Source organism: Nesoenas mayeri (genome assembly GCF_963082525.1).
Source record: "Nesoenas mayeri genome assembly, chromosome: 1".
NCBI lineage: Eukaryota > Metazoa > Chordata > Aves > Columbiformes > Columbidae > Nesoenas > Nesoenas mayeri.
The window spans coordinates 47,544,901-47,565,955 of record NC_137541.1 but is presented as its reverse complement, the minus strand read 5'-3'; positions in this window follow the sequence as shown (position 1 = coordinate 47,565,955).

Sequence of the window (21,055 nt, the reverse complement as noted above, 5' to 3'; positions counted from 1 at the left end):
TTTACACTAGAAATTCAATGTAAAATTTTTTCTCACTGTAATTTAAGAGCATGAGGAAGCAAGACAGACATTTCAAATGTTTTTCATTTGATTGTATTTTTAGCATCAGCTAGTGAGGTGTTGTCTTTCACTATTGTATTAACCTGTACTACTGATACTTTTAATGCTTTGGTTTCTATGAAAAGAAGGAAGTTTTATACTAAAACAGCAAACATATACTTGATTATAAATAATGAAGACTGTTCTGCTAACTAATTTGAGTGTCAGTTTGTAAAGATAGCCAGATATTAAAAATTTTACAGTCTAGGTCAAGTTTGGACAAACATCTACGAGAGCAAGTTTTCTTATCAGATTCCAGCACTTCCACTTGGCATCTCAGCTGGAAATACCAGAAGAAAAGCCCTTCTGTTAGAGCATAGTCATTTCCAGCACTAGTCCTTGGTGGAAATCAGAGGTGCCAAAGTACTTTTGTTCATGAAGGGTTCAGTGTAAGTTCAGTTCCAAGCATGGACTAAGGTTTATTTTGTGTTTTCTTCTTGAAGTCTGTGAGAGGGATAGAGTTGTAAGTACTGCATTTTTATTTTAAAGCCTAATTGTAAACAAGCAGGGCCCTCACTTCTAATTGCTGAGGATGTGACTCGAGCCAATCATAGAATCATAGAGTCATTTCAGTTAGAACAGACCCTCTGGATCATTGAGTCCAATTATAACCTAGCTCTAGCACTAAACCATGTCCCTAAGAACCTCATCTAAACTCCTTTTAAACACTTTCCAGGGATGGTGATTACACCACTTCCCTGAGCAGCCTGTTCCAATGCCTGACAACACTTTCTGTGAAGAAATTTTTCCTAATATCCAATCTAAACCTCCCCTGGCACAACTTGAGGCCATTTCCTCTTGTCCTACCACTCAGGAGAAGAGAACAACATGCTCCATGCTACAACCACCTTTCAGGTAGTTGTAGACAATGATAAGGTCTCCCCTCAGCCTCCTTTTCTCCAGGCTAAACAGCTCCAGTTCCCTCAGTCGCTCCTCATCAGACTTGTGCTCCAGATGTCTCACCAGCTTTGTTGCCTCTTCTGCACTCGCTCCAGTACATCAATGTCTTTCTTATGGTGAGGGATCCAAAACTGAACACGACATTCAAGGTGTGGCCTCACCAGTGAGAAGTACGGTGGCACAATCACTTCTCTAGTCCTGCTGGTCACACTATTCCTGATACAAGCCAGGATGCTGTTGGCCTTTTTGGCCACCTGGGCACACTGCTGGCTCATATGCAGCTGGCTGTCAATCAACACCCCCAGATCCCTTTCTTCCAGGCAGCTTTCCAAGCACTCTTCCCAGAGCCTGTAGTGCTGCCTGGGGTTGTTATGACAAGCGCAGAACCTGGCACTTGGCCTTGTTGAACCTCATACAATTGGCCTCAGCCCAATGATCCAGTCAGTTAGTTTTGAAAAGGACCACTGATTTGGCATACATTAGTTGTCAGGTTTTCTGTAAAAGAGAAAGGAAGTGGTTAAGATATTAGATGGAACTTTTCTTAACTTAATAATTAAATCTATTCCTTTTCCACAAAATGCAGAACTATCTTCTTCTGGCTGAAGAGACTTAAGCAGCAATTGTTTATATCCCCAAAGACTGCCCTAATCACTGCACTTCAGCACAGTCTGAGAGTGGGAGGGAGGAGAGTCGTCTTGGCTACTTTTGATAAAGCTATTTCGCTTTGGATAAAATAACACAAATTAGATGAAGAGGTTTAATACACATTTCCTTATATTCAGACACGTGCTTAAGCTAAAAGAAAGATTTATTCTCAGTATTTACCTCAATTAATTTTTAAACATGTGCAGATCAGGTAGAGCAGCTTCAGTTGGAGAGGCAGAGCTGACCCTCCAGTCCAAAATGTGTCACATCTAGATATTAGACCATACTTGCAGAAAGTGTGAGTTCACAACCTCTGAAGCAGATAAGTAATGTGAGTTCAAGGCTTTTAAGACCCTCCTGAGTGCTTTAATAGCAATAGCAAGACAGCACCAGCACCTCTTCCAGCAATTTTTCTCTGTTTACAATGACTGGTGCAGTAGCTGTCTTGTGAGAAATCCCAAATTCAGAGTGGATTATAGTTTGATATTTAGCTCAGTGGACATTTAGTTCATACAGACATGGTTTGAATGGTCCTGTACATGCTGATAAGCAGATGTTTGAGGTCAAATTGGGCCTGATCTTGGTTAATTCTCCTCTTCAGTCAATGAAGGCACTGTCAGAGGGTCATTCATCCTACATACCTTAGTGTCACATCTTATGATAGAAGAAGTGATCCTCTGAAGGTGACAATTTCTTCTCATAGAATGAATATAGACATCCAGCTTTGATTATGTTAACTTTTAGGGTGACAGGTAGAAATCTTACTATGAAATCCTCATGAAACCTGTCTTATACAAGTGGATACATTTACAAAATTCAGACATCAATACTCTTTGGTAACACTCTGTGGGGTCTTTTCAGATTAAAATTTTGAATGTCAGCAACAAAAGTAGGAAGCAGATACAGCAACATTTTTGTTGATGTAGCGCTGCACGCCTGTTTGGTATCCTTTCTCCCTGGGCCTGAGGTCAGCTCTTTAGATTCTGTTTTAAGATGAATAAATAAAAATCTTTATTTTTTTTTGTAAAGTGGTTTCACATGACAATCCTGTGTAATAGTAAAAAAATTGTTCAGGATACTGCATTTAAAACCTTTGATAAAGTTCATAAACATATTTTTTATGTCTTATTTTTTTCTTGCCTAAATATCCAAAACACTATGCTTTGTCAATTTGATATTCGTGTGCAGATGGATTGGCTGGGAAAGATAGCATGAATTTTTAAATAATATATTGACTTTTTCCTTGTAATTACAAATGTTGATTTCCTTTGAAAATACTCTGAAAGTTGCAACACCTGTAATTCTTTTAATTAGTTTTTATTTTTTTAAAGTTTAAATTAAAAAAATCAGCATATCTCTCAGTTCTTCTTTTTGATTATTTCCATTCAATCTTAGCTCAGGACTTAATCTGAAAAATGGACCTCCTAAGAACTTTGTATTCTCATATGTATCTTCCTTATGGTTGATCTGTGGAAAGTATGTTCCTGTTGCCAAATTCCTAAGATTATATTGGATACTGTATTATTGATAGTGTAGTATATAACAGTCATATGCCAGCACAAGGCAGGAACAGAAATATCCATAGGGCAGCAAGCAACTTGAGTTGCAAAGTTTGACCTTGTGTTAAATCCACCCTCTTTCAATTCTTATGTTTATATCTGAAAAAGGGGTTATCTCTTCTATGGAGTACAACCCTGAGTGTAGTGAACCAAGATTTTCCTGCTGCTTGAAATAGGAGAGCTGAGAGTGTTACCAGAAGGTCACTCAAGGTAACACAGCTGCTTTAGTTCAATACAGCATCTTTGCCTAGAAAGCAAGAGGCCTGACTTACCTTCTGCATGAAATTATTTTTTTACTGTGTGTATTTTTCCTAATTAATTCAGAAAATTGTGTGGATTGTACCTGTAAGTTATCTGTATTTTGGAACAGTGTGGAAATAAGCAATGATCCAGAAAACAAAGCCACTAACTCAGTTATTATGGCATTTGTCATTTCTTCCTATGGATTTCAGGGTCTTGAGTAAGGAAGATGACAGTCTTTGAATATCAACATCATGAGAAGATGTGTTCAATGTGAGCTGTACACTGCTATGTTTATAATCATTGACCTAAACTGTGAGCTGGGAAAGTGACAGACTCCTTCCAGTCCCTAAACATTCATTTGGCTCACTCAAGGGCAAATTTATTTTCACAGCAGTTGATTACCTGTTTGGAATAAGTGAACTTCAGAGAAGGCCAAGGCAACAGAGCTGAAACACACATCTGTTCAGATCACAGTGCCAATGAAGTTTGTGAAATGATGCATATTTCCTGCAGAAAGTCCCTATTGCTCCTTCCTTTTTGTGTAAAGTATACTTTTCTTCAGAAGTTAATTAATTGATATTTATTTCACAATATGTTCATGCTATTGCTAACACTATAGCTTACTGCACAAGATGCACATCAGGTGTTTTCTCTTTTTTTCAGGCTGTCAAACAACTGTAGAGTGGCACTAGCTGTTTAACAAGACAGAGCACATACTACCCATTGCTAATTCTATTCCAAAGCGGCAGCTGAACTAACATAAGCTTTAAGTGGGCGTTATGTATTCATTTGCACATTTGCTGCTGCTGCTTATAACTGATTCTGCTGCAATCTGCTACACCTGACAGGACTGTTGAATCTCCACAGAACCTTAAAGAAGTGACAGATGTTGCAAGTATCTCTGCATAGACTCATGAAACACACTACAGGTCATTAGTTTCAAATGTCTTGGGGCAGAGAGATAAAAATCTCTTTCTCTCTTTCTCTGTCCACAGTCTCACCCACTACCAGCTCTGGACACAGTACCCTCTATAACCTACCTCATCATTGTGAGTCATGTTTCAGCTTATTGTCCTTTTTCTCTGCTGTCTTTTATTCAGGTGAGTTATTTGATTAAAGTATATCCAGAATACACTGGTCATAAAAGAGATATATTTTTTTTGCATTTACCTCAGAAGATTGAACCTGGTCAAATGCAATCGATTGCAGTGCTTGCTTCTCCACACAAGCCTGCTGCAGTATTCCCAACCAGAAGGACTCCAGGCATAACCCCTCTGTTGAGCATGCTGAAGTAACTTTGTTAAACCATTTCCTTAGAGACAATAAGATGAAACCAATAGTATCATTCTCTGCTATTGCCTAGACAGGATTTGAATTCAGATTTTTTGCAGAAGTTCCAGTGACAGCTCACAACTACTGCTTGTTTCCTTTTATTCTGGGTAAGCACCATTTGCAGAAAAACATCAGTACCGTGGCTCCCTGAATTCAGATTAAATCAGGAAGTATATGCTATTTTTAGTTCTGGAAAATATGATCATCTTCTCTTGCCTGCTGCTTGTAAATCACTTTGCATGGCTTTTTTTTCCTTTTTTTTTTTTTTTTTTTCTCTTAGAATGTGTTAGGACATTACATATTTCTGTTGATGTATGCAGTGGCGATTTCCAAGATCACATAGGAATGAAAGTGAAATGTGTACTATTTGTTTTGATTGCTTATTCAGTCATTAAACAGCAAGGGTAGAACTCATTCATGCACTGCTCTTCATTTCCTATCAGTTACCACTGTGACCACTCTGTGCAAGTAGCTTTGCACACAGAACTATAGAGGCATGCTTAATCTCTTATCTCCCTGAGATCACTTTGTAAAGCAAAGCATGAAGTGGATTACATTAAATTGTGTTAAATGTTTTCATTTGTTTGTTTGTTTTGTTTGTGTTTGTTTGTGTGTTGGTTTGTTTGTTTGTTTGTTTTCTGGCCTACATTTTATGTGGTAAGTGTCAGGACAGCTGAGACATTTTATAATAACTTTTCTGCATTCAGTTTCACTTTGAAACCCTCTTTTCTACAGCCTGTGGTTGGTACATATGAAAACCTGTGGGCTATATCACTGGAGGTATGTCAATATTGAATGTCATGCAAGGCAGCAGAGCTATTCCAAGGACAGAGAGCTAAAAGTTAGTCTGTGACCAATGGTGTATTAGGCTCTACTGTAAGGTGATGACTCTTCCTATTATGTCCAAATGATGACATAGCACAACCTGCTGTACTTCCTCCACTCTTTTTGGCAGCATTGATTTGCTGAGTCAGGCTGTAGTTGTTAGAAGTGACAGAAAGAGTGACGGATAACCTGCAGAAACCACTGTAAAAACTGAGAAAAGAAGGCTGATGTCCATGTTTCAAAGACAGTGATTATCCATACGAAATCTATCTCTGGACACGCTCACTTTCTACTGCGAATCACGCTTTATAAATTGTTCCTTTTGCTTCTTAGCTACTGTAACATGCAGTATACCATTTTCCATCACTAACAGGTTGATATTTATGAACCCTACTTGATAAAGAAAACTATTAACACTTGAGCCTCTCTTTGAAATGTTAAGCATGCATCCTGTACAGACAATTAACTTGTTTATATTCCCATACACTTCCTTTTTTTCATGTTATTTGCTACTCAGTTTGATCACAGAACCACAGATTGCTAGGGATTGGAAGGGACCTCAAAAGATCATCTAGTCCAATCCCCCCGCCAGAGAAGGAACACCAAGATGTTGTTACACAGGAAGGTGTCCAGGCGGGTTTTGAATGTCTCCAGAGTAGGAGACTCCACAACCTCCCTGGGCAGCCTGCTCCAGTGTTCTGTTACCCTCACCATGAAGAAGTTTCTTCTCAAATTTAAATGGAACCTCCTGCGTTCCAGTTTATACACATTTCCCCTTGTCTTATCATTGGTTGTCACTGAGAAGAGCCTGGCTCCATCCTCGTGACACTCAGCCTTTATACATTTATAAACATTAATGAAATTGTCCCTCAGTCTCCTCTTCTCCAAGCTAAAGAGACCCAGCTCCCTCAGCCTTTCCTCATATGGGAGATGCTCCACTCCCTTCATCTTCTTTGTTGCCCTGCACTGGACTCTCTCCAACAGTTCCATGCCCTTCTTGAACTGAGGGGCCCAGAACTGGACACAATGTTCCAGGTGTGGTCTCACCAGGGCAGAGGGGGAGAAGAATCTCTCCATACCCCTTCTAATACACCCCAGGATGCCATTGGCCTTCCTGGCCACAAGTGCACAGTGCTGGCTCAGGGTCATCCTGCTGCCACCAGAGCATATTCATTCCTAAATATTATTTTAAATAAACTCAGTGGAAATGTCTTGGATGCAGTAACTGAATGATAAATTGTCAGGTTGCTTTTCAGCTGTAGGTGAAATGTCCCTGTTGTCACATATGTTGTTTGACATTCTGAAAACTGCCTTTTGAAACAAATATTTCCCAATAGGGAAAGACATAAATAATATACTAAAACATTTATTTGAAGCAGAACCACAGTAAATACATCACTAAGAGATTTCTTAATTTTTTTTCTTTAATTTTTATTTTCCCATTGGATTGTGAATTTTTTTGAGTTCCTGATATTCAACATGCTGTATTAATTCTCATGAAGGAAAAACTCAAGCCTTTGACATGGAATATGGTTCATCTCACCAGGTTTTACCCATAAAATATGCAAACATTTAATCTAAGCTAAACAAGTAGGCTCCATTTGTAGCTGAAACACCTCCATATCATCTTAATACAAGTCTCTTGGGCTGATGGGATGAATGACCCTCTTGAGATGCCTGTGTTTCAATTAAATGTAGATGGATCCTAGAAGGAAATCCTAGATTTGATGTCAAGTCTAATTTTTAGATAAATTTAATTTGATGAGGTGAGTTGTAGGCGATTTCATTTAAAGATTGATTCAACACAGTATAAATTAAAGATGTTTTTATGAGAAAAACAATCCAAAATCAATTGTAATATAGAAGAAAATAAAATAAGTTAGATAAAATATTTTGCTATTGCATTGGACTGCAATATGACCTCATGTTGAAATAAGGCAACAATGAAGAAAGAGGGCTGAGTGACCAGATAAATTATCAGTCTTCTCAAGGGAGAAAAAGGGCTCTCATTCCTTTTACTATTCCCTAGGTAGAACAATGATTCACATTTCACTCCCATCCTCCCCTCTGGGCTTTTGGGCAATAGGAGCAGTGAAAGACGAAAGTTGTCTTTTAGGAAGATATTCCAAGATATTCCAGGATATTCCAAGGTATTCCAAGGAAACAGGGCAAATTAGGAGGGTGATACATGTGAGAAATTATGGGAAATTTGTCTTAGTTTGAGTTCAATTAAGAAAAATAAAAGCCTGCCTCGATACCATGTTCTTTAAATGTCTCCGAACTGGATCATCCTTACTTGCCTAATTTTGACAAAATGGCCCTTCCTGAAAAAAATTATTTCAACATTAGTTTACTGTATTTTTTATGTAGTGTATTTGGTTATTTTCACTATACTTTCAACCATATGATTCCTGTGTTTAATAACTATTTCTGTAGAAATTCTACATAACATGAGCAGCTGTAATGGCTGGAGAAAGTGGCCATTTCAGTGATGGACCATGTTCGTGCATTTGTATATAGGAGACGTGTTTTGCAATCATTTTTCATCAGATATAAATATAAGAGAAAAAATTTGCACTTCAGAGACTTTGTTTTACTTTTTTTCTCTAAAAAACTAAAAAAAAAATATTTGGAAAAACAATCAGCTAGCTGTAGGAAGCACATCTGTGTGTGCATCAGATTCTGTTGACGGAAGACACTAAGCAAAACAAAAATTCTTAACTGCTATTTTAATGAGTTATTTGTGTTCATTAATGAGTTATCTTTATTCACTAATGACCAGAAGAATTTTTAATGAGAAGTCACTTTCTGAGGTTTGGATCATAGCTCATAATGTTCAGATAGAGATGACAGAAGTTAAACATATAAAGAGTTATATGAGATCTGACTCATACGGTCAGATCTTAACTGGTGTCACGTACTCAGAGATTCCACTAGCCTGTGGAGAAATTATTTTATTGCTCAGCACCTCCAAAAATAGGGCTATAGAGAACTGGACTGAAAAATGTAGTGTAATACTGACTGAAAAGCAAACACATTTCAAAGCCAAACACTTTGTTTCTTATATCAGTCATTGTAAATAATGAAAAGCTCTGTATTTAGCTTTTGGAGGCATTTGCACTTTACACAAAACAAGTGGCCTTACTATATTAGCTCTTTTGTACAATCACACTTGTTAAAAGAGTTAACCCTGCGAGTGCTTGCTGAAAAGCCAGCCTGAAGCATTTCCAACACATTCCTTGTGTTTAATGAACTATGGCTACACAGAGACTTACTGTCATGTGGATATGGAGTTTCACCAGGGCCAGTGAACAACCTAGAGAAACACTATTCATTAACATGGACATGGATTTAGTGTTTGTTCCTAAATAATGGTGCTTCAAATATGTAAGGTGGTGGTGGGAAAATACGTAAAGTGATAGTACACTCATTAAAACTGAGTGTTCTAAATAGAAGTAATTCTCTTGCCAGTCTTCAAAGTCATATGTGGAATTTGTCTGTAAACTTCTCATTAACTGATGTGAAAATTTCTGATGATTATTGTTAATGTTTTCCTTTTGTTCAAGTTACTCACTTGTTTTTTTTTAACCAGAGTTACTTTATCTTAAATATATCTCTCTGGCAAGCTCATAACGTTAGCACATGTTTAAGATTATTACAGACAAGACAGCATTAGAAGCAAGGATAGACAGAGAACTACGGCTTCTCTGCTCTACCTGATTTGACACTTCAGAGTTCTAAAAGTTGTGGTGATGTGGGAAGGTAGTACCAAGACAACAGGTTTCACTCAAGTCCAGCCTATGGCATTTGGTACATCCACTTGCTTGAACTATCATCATGTCATTCTTGTACCTAGTAATCTGCAGAGGTCTGTCAGCTATAGTTCCTTTATTCTAGCAAAGTCCAGTAGTAAAGAATGGTCAAAGGACTAGAAAATAAGAGAATTACAGATTGCTTGAAAGTATGGTTAAATATTATTTTAAAATGCTACCTCTATCTCGCTATTTGGAAGCAGACTTGTACTCACACATATATTTGCAAATGTATGGATATACGCCCTTTTAAAAGGAAACAAATTCAGTCATATGGCTGTGCAGCTCCTACATTACGTAACTGGCCCCAAACTATGGGAGTGATCTTGTCTTTTATTAATATGCAAGTTAAAAGCTTACTCTAAGATAACCATGTAAGTCGAGATTCTTCCTACCCTTATTACTTTTCTTTCTAGGTTCAGACTCAGAATTTGCCTTGATATTACTGGTCATTCCTTCTTCTTACATCCCTCTCCAAAGCCAGAAGTGTCTCGGCAGTTGCCCAAACCTCTATATAAAGTACAGAGGCAAGTATATGACTAACTTTGACTGGACTCACATTTTAGATGACTAATAGTAGTGAGGTGAATCCTACCTGTTCAGGTTTGCTGTCTCTATGTAGCCAGTTTGTGTCATATGGAAGATAAATGCTACAACAAACATCACCCTTGTAAGATTCCAGAACTTCAAAACACAGCCATGTGAAGTTCTTTTCCTGAGTTTTTTTTGTCTAAACTGGGTGTGAAGTTTAAATATTTCACTGATGTTTGACTAATGTCTTCGGTATTGGGAAGACATTTTTAATAAGGATATACAAGTACATTTTTGAAAAGCTCAGATGCTCACCTCTTCTGCTAAAAATATTGATTAGGTCTTCAACACCTTCTTGTGCAGAAAAGGATATTATTGTCACAAATGCATTCAGCTGAGAGGAAAGACAGTGAGACTAGTTATAATTGTCTTGGCTCAGAGTCTAAACCCTTGATTTGCAATTGGTTATTATCTTTTTTTTCGCCTCAAGAATGTTGAATCAAGAATTTTCTCTATCAGTGCTTCTTGGCTATAATGGTATAAATAAATTAGGTATGGTCATTCACTTCATATGTTCATGCTTTTGGGGATAACTAAGATATTTAAAAGCTCAGTACTGTCTATTCAGCAATTGATGCAAAGATTTTTTTAAATGAAAGACTTCTGTTGATATACCTTTTTTGGTTTTCCCTTATTTTATTCCTCCACAAAAGACAGAGTAGCACATGAACCTTACACTCATTGATATTTTGCTAACTAACAAAAATCTCAGCTTGGAAACTTGGGAAAATAAAGTGTGACATTTACTTAAAGTCTGCCTGTATCACAAAATAGTAAAAGCTTTTCTGGCTTTTCACCTCCAATCTGGATTCAAGTCAGAACAGAGACAAGTTTAGTTAGATGGCATGTTTCATATTTCTTCTTCCCTGGAAGAAACTGAATAACTCCACATGGATTCTTTGGCAATCCTTAGTGACAGCAGTCCTGGTAAGAGAGAACTTGTAGGAGATGATTGTGCAATAATGCTTTTGAACATGACAGCTTGCACTTACTTCTTAAAATAAAGAAACAAACAAACCAAGAATGTTTTATTTTAAAATGCCTAGTACTAATGGAATATTCCCCTGTTGTCAAACTGCAGCATTGCTTGCATTGGGATCTCATTTTCTTAACATACACTGGCATGAAGTACTTTCCAAAATAGCATCTATCTTAAAGTGGTTACTTTCTTTTCTGTTCTCCAGTGAAACTTATATAATAACTTCCTATTAAACAGGAAAAACAATAGCATCTTTATGAATCTTTCTTTTTTTCAGTTTACCAAAAAAAAGAATAAGTGGCTCGATGTTCCTCTTAACACGGGAATGTTTTTGAAAATACATGTTAAAATGAAAATTTCAATGTTTTCAATAAATGCCAGAATATAGACAGAAACATTTTCTGTTGATACATTCTAAGAACTCCTCCTCCACAACCTTGTTTGATAGTAACACTGTTGAAAGATTTTTAATATGCACCTGACTTCATTAATTTTATTCAAAATCAATGATGATGTTCATTTACCAATTTTTGGTTCTGGCTTGTTTTTTTTTGTGACCCTGGCTCAGTTATTAGTATTTCCTTAATTGACGAGCAATCCATTTTGTTGCTGCATTTTTGCTGCTTCATCAGTAAGTAATGTTTTGTTTATTCTGCATTGGTCTAACAGTCCAAATGATACTTCAGAAACAGTCATTGCCCTGTACATACCGGTCAAAGGGCAACAAAACTCAGTAGACTTCACCTCATGGCATCAGTCTATTATCTCTTCCTAGTTTGCGCTACCTTAATTTTAATTTTTGCTTCATTTTCAGTTCCACCATAAGCATTAGTGGAAATTTTCCTACCTATGTACATATTTCATATTAGGCTATCATTTAATAAACTCAAAAATATCAGTATTCTGAACCTGAGCTGAAAACCATATTGAAGACTCATTCTTTCCTTAAACTAAATGTGAACTATTTATATGCCTTTGGATTATAGAAAAGTGTTAAACCAGCTACTGGTTCATAATACTGCTTTTACCAAAAGCTTCCAACCCTGCATAGATCACAAACAGCACATAGTTTAACTGTCCTTCAGTACTGCCCCATCCAGGTGAAACTATCTTGAGACATTGGCTTGACTAAAATGAAGAGAAGCTGCTCTCTGTTGTTTTTCCTTTTCCTTAAATTTTCTGAAAAAAAGTAAAGAAAAAGGAAAAGGAAAAGAAAAAAAAAAAAAAAGACAGAGATTGTGGAAAGGCTTGAGCAGGAAAGGAAATTAAAAAAGATTAGATCAAATTAGATCAAATTGCTTTAGAAGGACTGATCCAAAGAGGATCATTGCACTGGAAGGACTGATAAGACAATGGTGTTTTAGAAGTGGGTGTTTAGTCCTAGAAGTTTTGAGATCAAAGCTAAAGGGTGAAGGAGAATGAGCAACAAATTGTGGGAAAATGATCCCAAACACTTTGTAGTTTATACTGAGAAAAAGTCATGAGGAAATTGAGACAGGAAAATATATATGAGAGTATTTCCTGCAGTTTGCCTAAACCTTCTCCTTTGCCCAAGGCTATGTGGATCTCGTGGATGTGTACCCAGCAGAGCGGCATAGGGGAGTGCCCTAATGCAAGGAGCTCAAACAACACTCTGCTGGTGGACAAAAATGGTTTAACAGGGCATATCAGTGGACATAAATGGTGTGATGGGGCATAACAGTGACTCAGAAAGCAAACCACATAGAGGCAGCAATTTTCCACTGCCTCTTGGTGGAGACAACTGCCAGCTGTGTGGGTGAGCTCTTTCTTGCCACTCTGCTTCATTAAAACAATGCGAGTGGGTGCAGGCTCCTGATTTGATGATTTGAAGAGACCTGTTCTCATCTTGCACAAGTTTAAAACAGCTGAAGACCACTGACTTACAATAAATTGTTCCTAAATGAATCCAACACAGGTGAAAAAAGGATTAGTTCATGATCTTGTCTGTAGCAAATCATGGACACAGAGCCCATGAGAGGCACTTTTTATTCACTTTCCCATTACCAAACTTCTCAATGCTTCTTTATATTGTTACATTTTCTTCTTCTGCAGCTAGTGGATAAGATGGCAGAATTCCCACTCATTTATGTATTGTGTATAAGTATTGTGTATCTTTTCATGAAGTCCAGAAGGCTTTTTCTCCTGCTGTACTATACCTGTCTGCAAACAACACCACTCTGGTTTCTAATGTTGTGTATTTATTAGAAATGCTTTTACATGAGCTGGCAAGGAGACAACAGAGCAACCCTATCTACAGTAAAAGGAAATATTATTTTCAAAAGCATTGTGTGAAAACAAAAATAAATCACTTAAAAATATGCTACAGAGTCCTTGATATGTCTTTCCGTCATCTGAAGATAATGCAAGCTAGTTATTAAAAAACCGCAAATAATATTTTCCTAGGTAGATCACTAAAACCTCTTGGGACTTGGCTGACATATTTACATATGTATCATAATAATTATCCTGCCATTTCCTGACTATTATTGTATTAGCTTAGCTACATTTGTTTTAACATTGATACTCAAAATAGTTGCCTTGATTATTCTTATTATACTTCCCTGTCTTAACTGGTGGGCACCAATACATGGAGCAAATACTCAAGAACATGTTAATTCTCTCTTTTGCATCTTATATTGCTTTTTTATAAAAAGATAAAACAGATTTTCAGAGATAATATGCTATTACTGTAAAGCATCATCTCAAAGAATCACAGCATAGTTCAATGGAGGAACCACAGTTATTCTCTGATAGAGAGCTCCCTTCTGATAGGGACAGGTAATGCTATGATTTTCCCAAGGCCATCCACTCAAAAATCATGGATTAATTGCATCTTCAACACATGAAAAATAATAATAAAAAAATTCCAACTTTTTTTTTTTTCTTTAAATTTTCCTTTTGGGTTTTGAAGCCGTATGTGTGCTCATAGCACCCTTTCAAACTTTTTTTTTTTTCAGCCAAGAGTCCTTTTTTTTAAGTTTTCAAACAGAAACTGGAATTATGTGTTTGCTCCTCAACCTCATCTCCAAGAGTGAAGGTTTAAGAAAACACATTAAAGAGAGGAAGACTGCATATAAATTGCAGGAGCTGGGAACACGCATATAAGAAAATCATGGGAGATGTAACATGCATTTCTATACTATAAAATAAATATTTGGCACCAAGAAAATTATGCAAAATTTAAATAATGAAATTTAGATGTTGCTAGCTGATCTTTGAAAGGGGTTGTACAAGTATTCAAAGTGCCAGTGTTTGATTGTTCAATTTAATAAAAGCAGTAAGAAATATGTTTCTCATTTCACTGCCTCTTGCTATTCATACAGGCTAATTCTCGCTCTGCCTGTGGCTCATTTCTTCAATTCCAGGATGTACCTTCATTATTGTTGATGTATTATATTACACAGTAAGTGTCTTATGTTAATATTCAGAATCTTGTGGTTGCCAGGCATCCTTCTTAAAGAAAAAAACCCTAGAATTTTCTTTTTAATTAAACAGTTGTCTTCAATATGAATAGTTGTCATAAGCTACTGCCATTACCCAAGTGGTAATGTTTTCACAGATCATTAGAGAATTATTCAATATGAAATCCCACACCTGTATTTATTGAATAGTATATGGAATATATAAAAACAGTCAAATTACCAAGTAAACAGTTCTCTAGTGTAGCGCCCAAAGAGAGGAATTATATAACAGTACTGAAGCAACTTTGGGGAGTTTCTACAATTTCCCGTTGTATTCTGTAGAGAAATATAACAGCCACCTTTGTCATTTGTATCATCTTATTACAGTAATAGCCATCTTTTGCCCTCAGTTTTTCCATGGTGCCTGTTGCAGACATTTGACTCATCTCATTAACTGGGCTATAATGGTTTGATGAGGAAATTATGTTATTGGAGAAATCAAGGCAGCTCCCAGTGAGCAGCAGTGGCAAAGGCAGAGTGGGTACTGCTTCTTGTTGTGAATCTAGAAACTTGGGTTTGATCCATGTCCCCTGTAACCTGGGCAGCAGTGAGGGCTGTCCTCTGGTGACCCAAACAGAAAGAGTATTATCTGGTTTGGGTAACTAAGAGCAGCTGGAAAGGAGACTGCCCCTTGTGCATCAGTGTCTACACAGCAGATACTGGCTCACCTTAACCACATCTGATCACTTGCAAAGCCTTGCATGAAATGGACAGAACTCAGTGTAATGAATCTGGTCTTGATCAGTGTCTTTGGGCCATGTCTTAAAAATCTGAAATGTGAAACTTGACTTTGAACTTCTCAGAGTGCGTAAATTTTCCCTGTGTGATTGACTGAAACAGAAAGCTCATTAAAAATACTCCCATCTTCACATATTTAAGACTGGGAAAACAGTAGGAAGGTATTTCACTGTGTTTTCCTCTCTCTTTCCCAGTTCTTCTTTGGCTACTGCAGTAATATGCAATGAAATAATGATCTTACAGAAATATTGTGTCTGAAGAAAACCACAAACCCCTAAGAATGCTTTTAAACGATGGGATTCATTATTTAATCAAAGCAAAACTAATGTGACAGTGTCTCCAAAGGTGAGTCAGTTTATTCTAAGAAAAATGCCTAAGACAAGAGGGCTAAGTTGCCCTCTAGAAATGTCATTCTTTTTCTATTGCCTCCTGAGGGAGTCCAGATGACTTGGTTAGATTATGTGCCTAATTTCTAACAGGCTAAAATTAAGTCAGCAGGATACTACTCTAGATGGTTGTGTTATAAAGATCATCTATTTGCTGTCTCACTGTATTCAGTACAACATTGGCACCAGGAGGAACCTTGAGTTCAGTTTGATGATGGAAAACCAGTCCTAGTGTAAACCTAAAAAAGATCTCTAAATTATGCAAAATGCTGCAAGACAAACAAACAAACAAAAGCTTCCACCATTTCTTTTGTCTTCAGAAGACTAAAAAGGCTTCAGATAGTCTGTTTTCTAAAGCTTTAATAATTTATGTGAGTAGATTTAATTGTCCTGGTGCTTCTGTTTATCTATTTTTCTCGGCATTTTACCTGAAAATCACACTAATGGAGAACTTGGCAGAAAAATACAGTTGTCAGGAAACTGTGGATTGTCAGAGACCTGTTATCTAGACAAATAAAACCAAACAAAACTGAAGGAAAATATAAAAAGACAGGAATGTCACCTCCTGCTGTTCCTTCACCAGGATTACTACCATTCGAAAGACCACTTTCCAACACAGCAATGATGTAAATAGAGGTGAAATTTATAGTGCTTTGTCTAAAAGGAATAAAAGACTCCAGATGCTGTTAAGAAACATACATGATAAAAAAGATAAGAAAACATTATTTCATTATAAAAAGATTTCATTCTATAAAGAAATAAAGTCATCATGAGGCAGTTCTGAGGTTAAGTCTAAGTGAAGGAGAACTCAAGAAATTTTAAACAGAGTCTTGAAAATGTCTTGGACTGCCTGAAAAAAATATCATAGATTAAGCTGCTATTGAACTTTTTGACCCTTTCAGATGCCCATTTAGACACTGAAGAAATGCCTAGCATGGGAGTGTATTTGTAGCTCTTTTGTAAGACAGAAGATGAGACATCTCTGCTACCTTTTCCTTTTTTTTTTTTTTTTCCTGTATATGCTTCATCCACCAGTTAAACTAAGACAGAATATTGACAAGCATCTGAATAGATATGAGCAATGTAGGAGAGAAAGAGTTGTTCTCTGCAAACTCAGTTTCCTATCTTACATTACGTATTCTTGTTCCTTGTTCTGTTCCTTAATGTCTGCCACAGGAGTGTTGGAGTGATTAGAGAAATTAATTTGCACTTAGAAAATTTAAATTTATTTCCTAGATCTGCCAGCAATTTTTCTGTGCAAACCTAAGCAAACCAACTGAAAGATGAGATTCGGATATGTTAAACTTACATAAGTCTTCAGAGCTCAGTTCTGAAGCCCTTGGGACAGTTTGCCTGTATAGGACATGCTTGGGACAATTGTTCTTTCTGTTTTTTTGTTAATAAATAAATATTTGCATGGTTTGTCAGTGCTCTAGGAAGTGTCCAACAGTAAATAAAAGCCATGCATCTGTCTGTTGTTGTGTGTCATGCGATCTGGCTCTTTTTCAAGGCAAATAGACCCTAATAAACACAAGAGTGATAGACAAAAGAATGTTTCTTTATTACATATGCTAAAATTATCAGAGTTTTGCTCTTGTTTTGACATCAGTAAGATAACATATCTCTGTAGCTGGCAATGTGCATAATAAATGCTCAAAATTATACCTTATTCAAGTTTCCTGGATTTTCTTTTCAGTTTAGGATTGAATCAGAATTAATATATATTTTTTTTTTCCCACATCAGACTAAAAATGGTAACATTTAACCAAGTAAAGTTAAAAAGAAAGTGCAAAAATATTAATTCTTGACACTAAATTTCATTGTTTTTAGACGATGTCAGAAAATGCATCCAATCTAACTTCAAAATGCATATTAATTAATTTTTTTTTCTGTACAGAATATGACATATCACTACGTACTTATCCTAGTAATAGATCTTCTTCAGAATCACAACTGCTTGTAGCTATGACTAGTGTTATAAGATTATTTTTGGATTACAGCAACAAGAAGGATAATTATTTGATCTTGATAAGGTAAACTTATGGATTTATGAATCATAAATAAAAAATAGAAAATATATCAGGATTTTTAATAAATGAATAAACATCCTTTATCATATTTTAAATTTGTGTTTCTTTAAGAAGACTTTCATACTTATTCTGTGTTGTCATAACAGGATTGTCTGCCACATCTGACCCTGAACTTCTAATAACTTTTGAACCTGTTAAGTAATTTCATACTAATTTGACACAGAGGTGGAAATTTCATAATGAAATTCTTAAGTACCTCATTAAAAACTGGCTGGTAGAGAAGCATGTGTCCTCATAAAAGGAAAATTACCATATGAACTTATATCTGATTAGGTACCAAAGAATTAAACCAAGAAAGAGCCCTTAGAAGTCCTCTGATGCATGGAAAGATTCAGTCAAATTTGGCTCCTTCTTCATATCAAATTCAGTTAATGATGATAATGATAACTTCTGAAAAGAGAAACACTTGGTTAGCCCCAGTGCCTATGGAACAAACTCTTTGTTTACTCAAAGTTTACATATGCTTGCACCCTGAGGACAGTAAAGTCAAGGCAAATGCCTTTCAATTACTCTATTTGAGGACCCCATATAGTCTTTACCTTTAAACTGTCACTGACTTTAGACTGGAACACCTCTCTTGATCAAAGTTATATGTTTAATGATTTTTTTCTTGAAGAAAGTTTTATTTTTTCTGAACATAGATTATATTGGAAATGCTGAAATTAAATGAAATCATCTTTGAAGGCTCTTAAACCTTCATGAGATTCCACTGGATTCTATACATGCATCAAATGTAATGGCCCAAGATATGCAGCAAGTCTCACTTGATTATTTAGAGATATTGTCTTGTTTTACACTTTACAAATTTAGGAGCTAAAAGTGGCCTTGACTGTGTCTGGCAAGTCATTAGTACAGAATATGCAAAAGAGCTCCATTCTTTTCTGATCATAGAAGACACTCTTAGATCCCTAACTTCTTATCTACAAAGCAAAGACCAACTGTCCACCTGGTTATAAACAAATATAGGAAGACAATTTAAATTACCTTGGCACCCATGATGTGAGTCAGCTAGCACTTGTGTACATTGGCAGTGGACATTAATGTCTATACACAGAAGAAAAGCAGGACACTGTTGTTAAAATGACAGAGGTTAAAACACCCCAAATTGGAGTTAGAGTGTATCATTATTTTATAGTGCAACAGGCAAAATCTTAAATTAATTAAATCTGAATGATTACAGCCATTTGTAGGTAAAATAAATCAACTCCAATATTTAAATTAATTTTTACTTCTTGATTCATCCCTACTGGAACTTTTGAAAGTATCAGAAAATGTTGACTACTTTTACTCACTATAGTGAAAAACTGACAGAAGTTATAATAGAAACCTGAAGCCATTGGCTATACATTCTGTAAGAGCTATATTTCCTGTGACTGAGAACAAAAATAGGTTAGACGTTTACATCTGAGCTAAGAAGAACAGTGAGAAAATTAATAAAAGTGTGTTTTTCTTTATTGGATGGCCACACATACATATATTTAAAGGATTTTGCTTATTAATATTAAAGAAAAACAGATTTTGGTAGTATATATACATATACATAGTAAGTTCTTATTTTAAAAATATTCATATATATTTTTAATTTTATTTATACTAAGCATTCATATATATAATTAAGTAATGTTACAAGACTACTTAAAATATGAATTTATAATTTAATACTATAATACATCCATATCCCAAGTACTTTTGGCAGTCTTTAACTGAAGTATAGATGGTGGAGTACTTTACTATGTATTCTTGATTTTATGATACAGTTAGCAGGTGTTTTCTGTTTCTTTTTCAGACTATATCACTTCTGCAAAGGAAACAACATTGCTTATCTCATAATAACCTTTGGTGGAGCCAGGCATATACAGCAAACTCCAAAGAACCCCTATGGGTTAGTGGTGACAGTTTGCAGCAGTTTGTAAGGAACTTGGAGAAAAAAGTTTGTGTGAAATACCTGGAGGAAGCCTCAATCTTTTTTGCTGAGAGCTCCTCTAGCAGTAGCTAGAACACCCTTGTAAATAAGTAATAGAGACACTAGGTTTCTTTAGAAGCATGTAGCCCTAGTCACTACCCAGCATATATGAAACATGGTGGCAATGAGGAAAGCTAGTGAGAAGTACAAGAAAACAGGTCAGCGTTGTTAGCAGAAAAACAAACCAGCAGTTACAGCCTAAATAGGTGACTCATATAATAGGAAATGAGATAATTAACAGAAATAGTGCTCCAAACTGAGGACAGTGGAAAAACTGAATTCTGTCACTCTAAACTGGAAGAGTGTCTGTGGTGACATTGTTTATCAGAAAGCAAAGAGCAACAAGCAACAGTGTTGAGAAACTTGTTATTACACGTAATTTGGCAAGCATTAAAAATTTCTTAATTTTTGGCAGGGCTATGTCATGGAACTTGTGCCTCCAGGACGTGGAATGGTCAGAGAAACAAATTTAAACTTCAGCAAGGATCTGCAAATAACTAACGTTAATGAAACGTTCAGAGAAAAGTGCAGAATAAATGTGGATGCTCAAAATGAAGGAATGCACAGGGCAGAAGAGAGGCTGAAAGCTGAGGAAAATAGGCAATATAGAGCAACATATATACTGCAGAAAGTAATATGAAGTCTGAAGAAAGAAAAAAACAGTGTCTGGGCAAAAATACAAGAGACCAAACAACCCTAGCCTCTTACTACCCAGTTAATTGGACAGCTTCTTCAGGAGGAAGAAAGTAACTGAGGAGGTGAAAACTGCACCTGGTGAGAAAGCTTCTTGTAATGTCATTTGTACACACCTTGCCAGGCAGCTGCTGTGCTTGCTGTGATGTAAAAGGAAGAAAATAACTGTTTTAGGTGTTGCCTGACAATGATCTTGTTTGTGGTTTTTATTTGTTTGTTTGGTTTGTTTGTTTGTTTTGGTTCTTTGTTTTTTTCCATTTCTTTTTCACATGAAAAGATCAAGAAAATTTTAAATAGTTATTTTTCTGATGAATGCAATGAAGGAACAAAGGAGAAAATGTGGCAAAAGTGGTTTTAAAGATACAGCATTTTTGAGAGAAGAACAGGTGATGCTGTAGGAAGCATGAAAAAACAATCCATAAACACAGATGTATGTGAAGTTTTGGAAGATAAATTCAGGAGCTACTGACCTTAAAAATGTCTAAAGCTAACTGTTCCAGTCACGATAAAATTTGAGTAAATACAAATCAAATCATAAGAGAGACAAAAATTACATTAAGATTCCATGCATTTCACAGAAATTATGATCAGTACAAAGTCATGCACAGTTCTTTGTGCTTAATAAATACTTTGCAACACAAGTAATAGATTCTAATTGGATTTTGGCCTTTTTTTTTTTTTTTTTTTTTTTTAACAAGACAACTAAAGTGATAGTTTA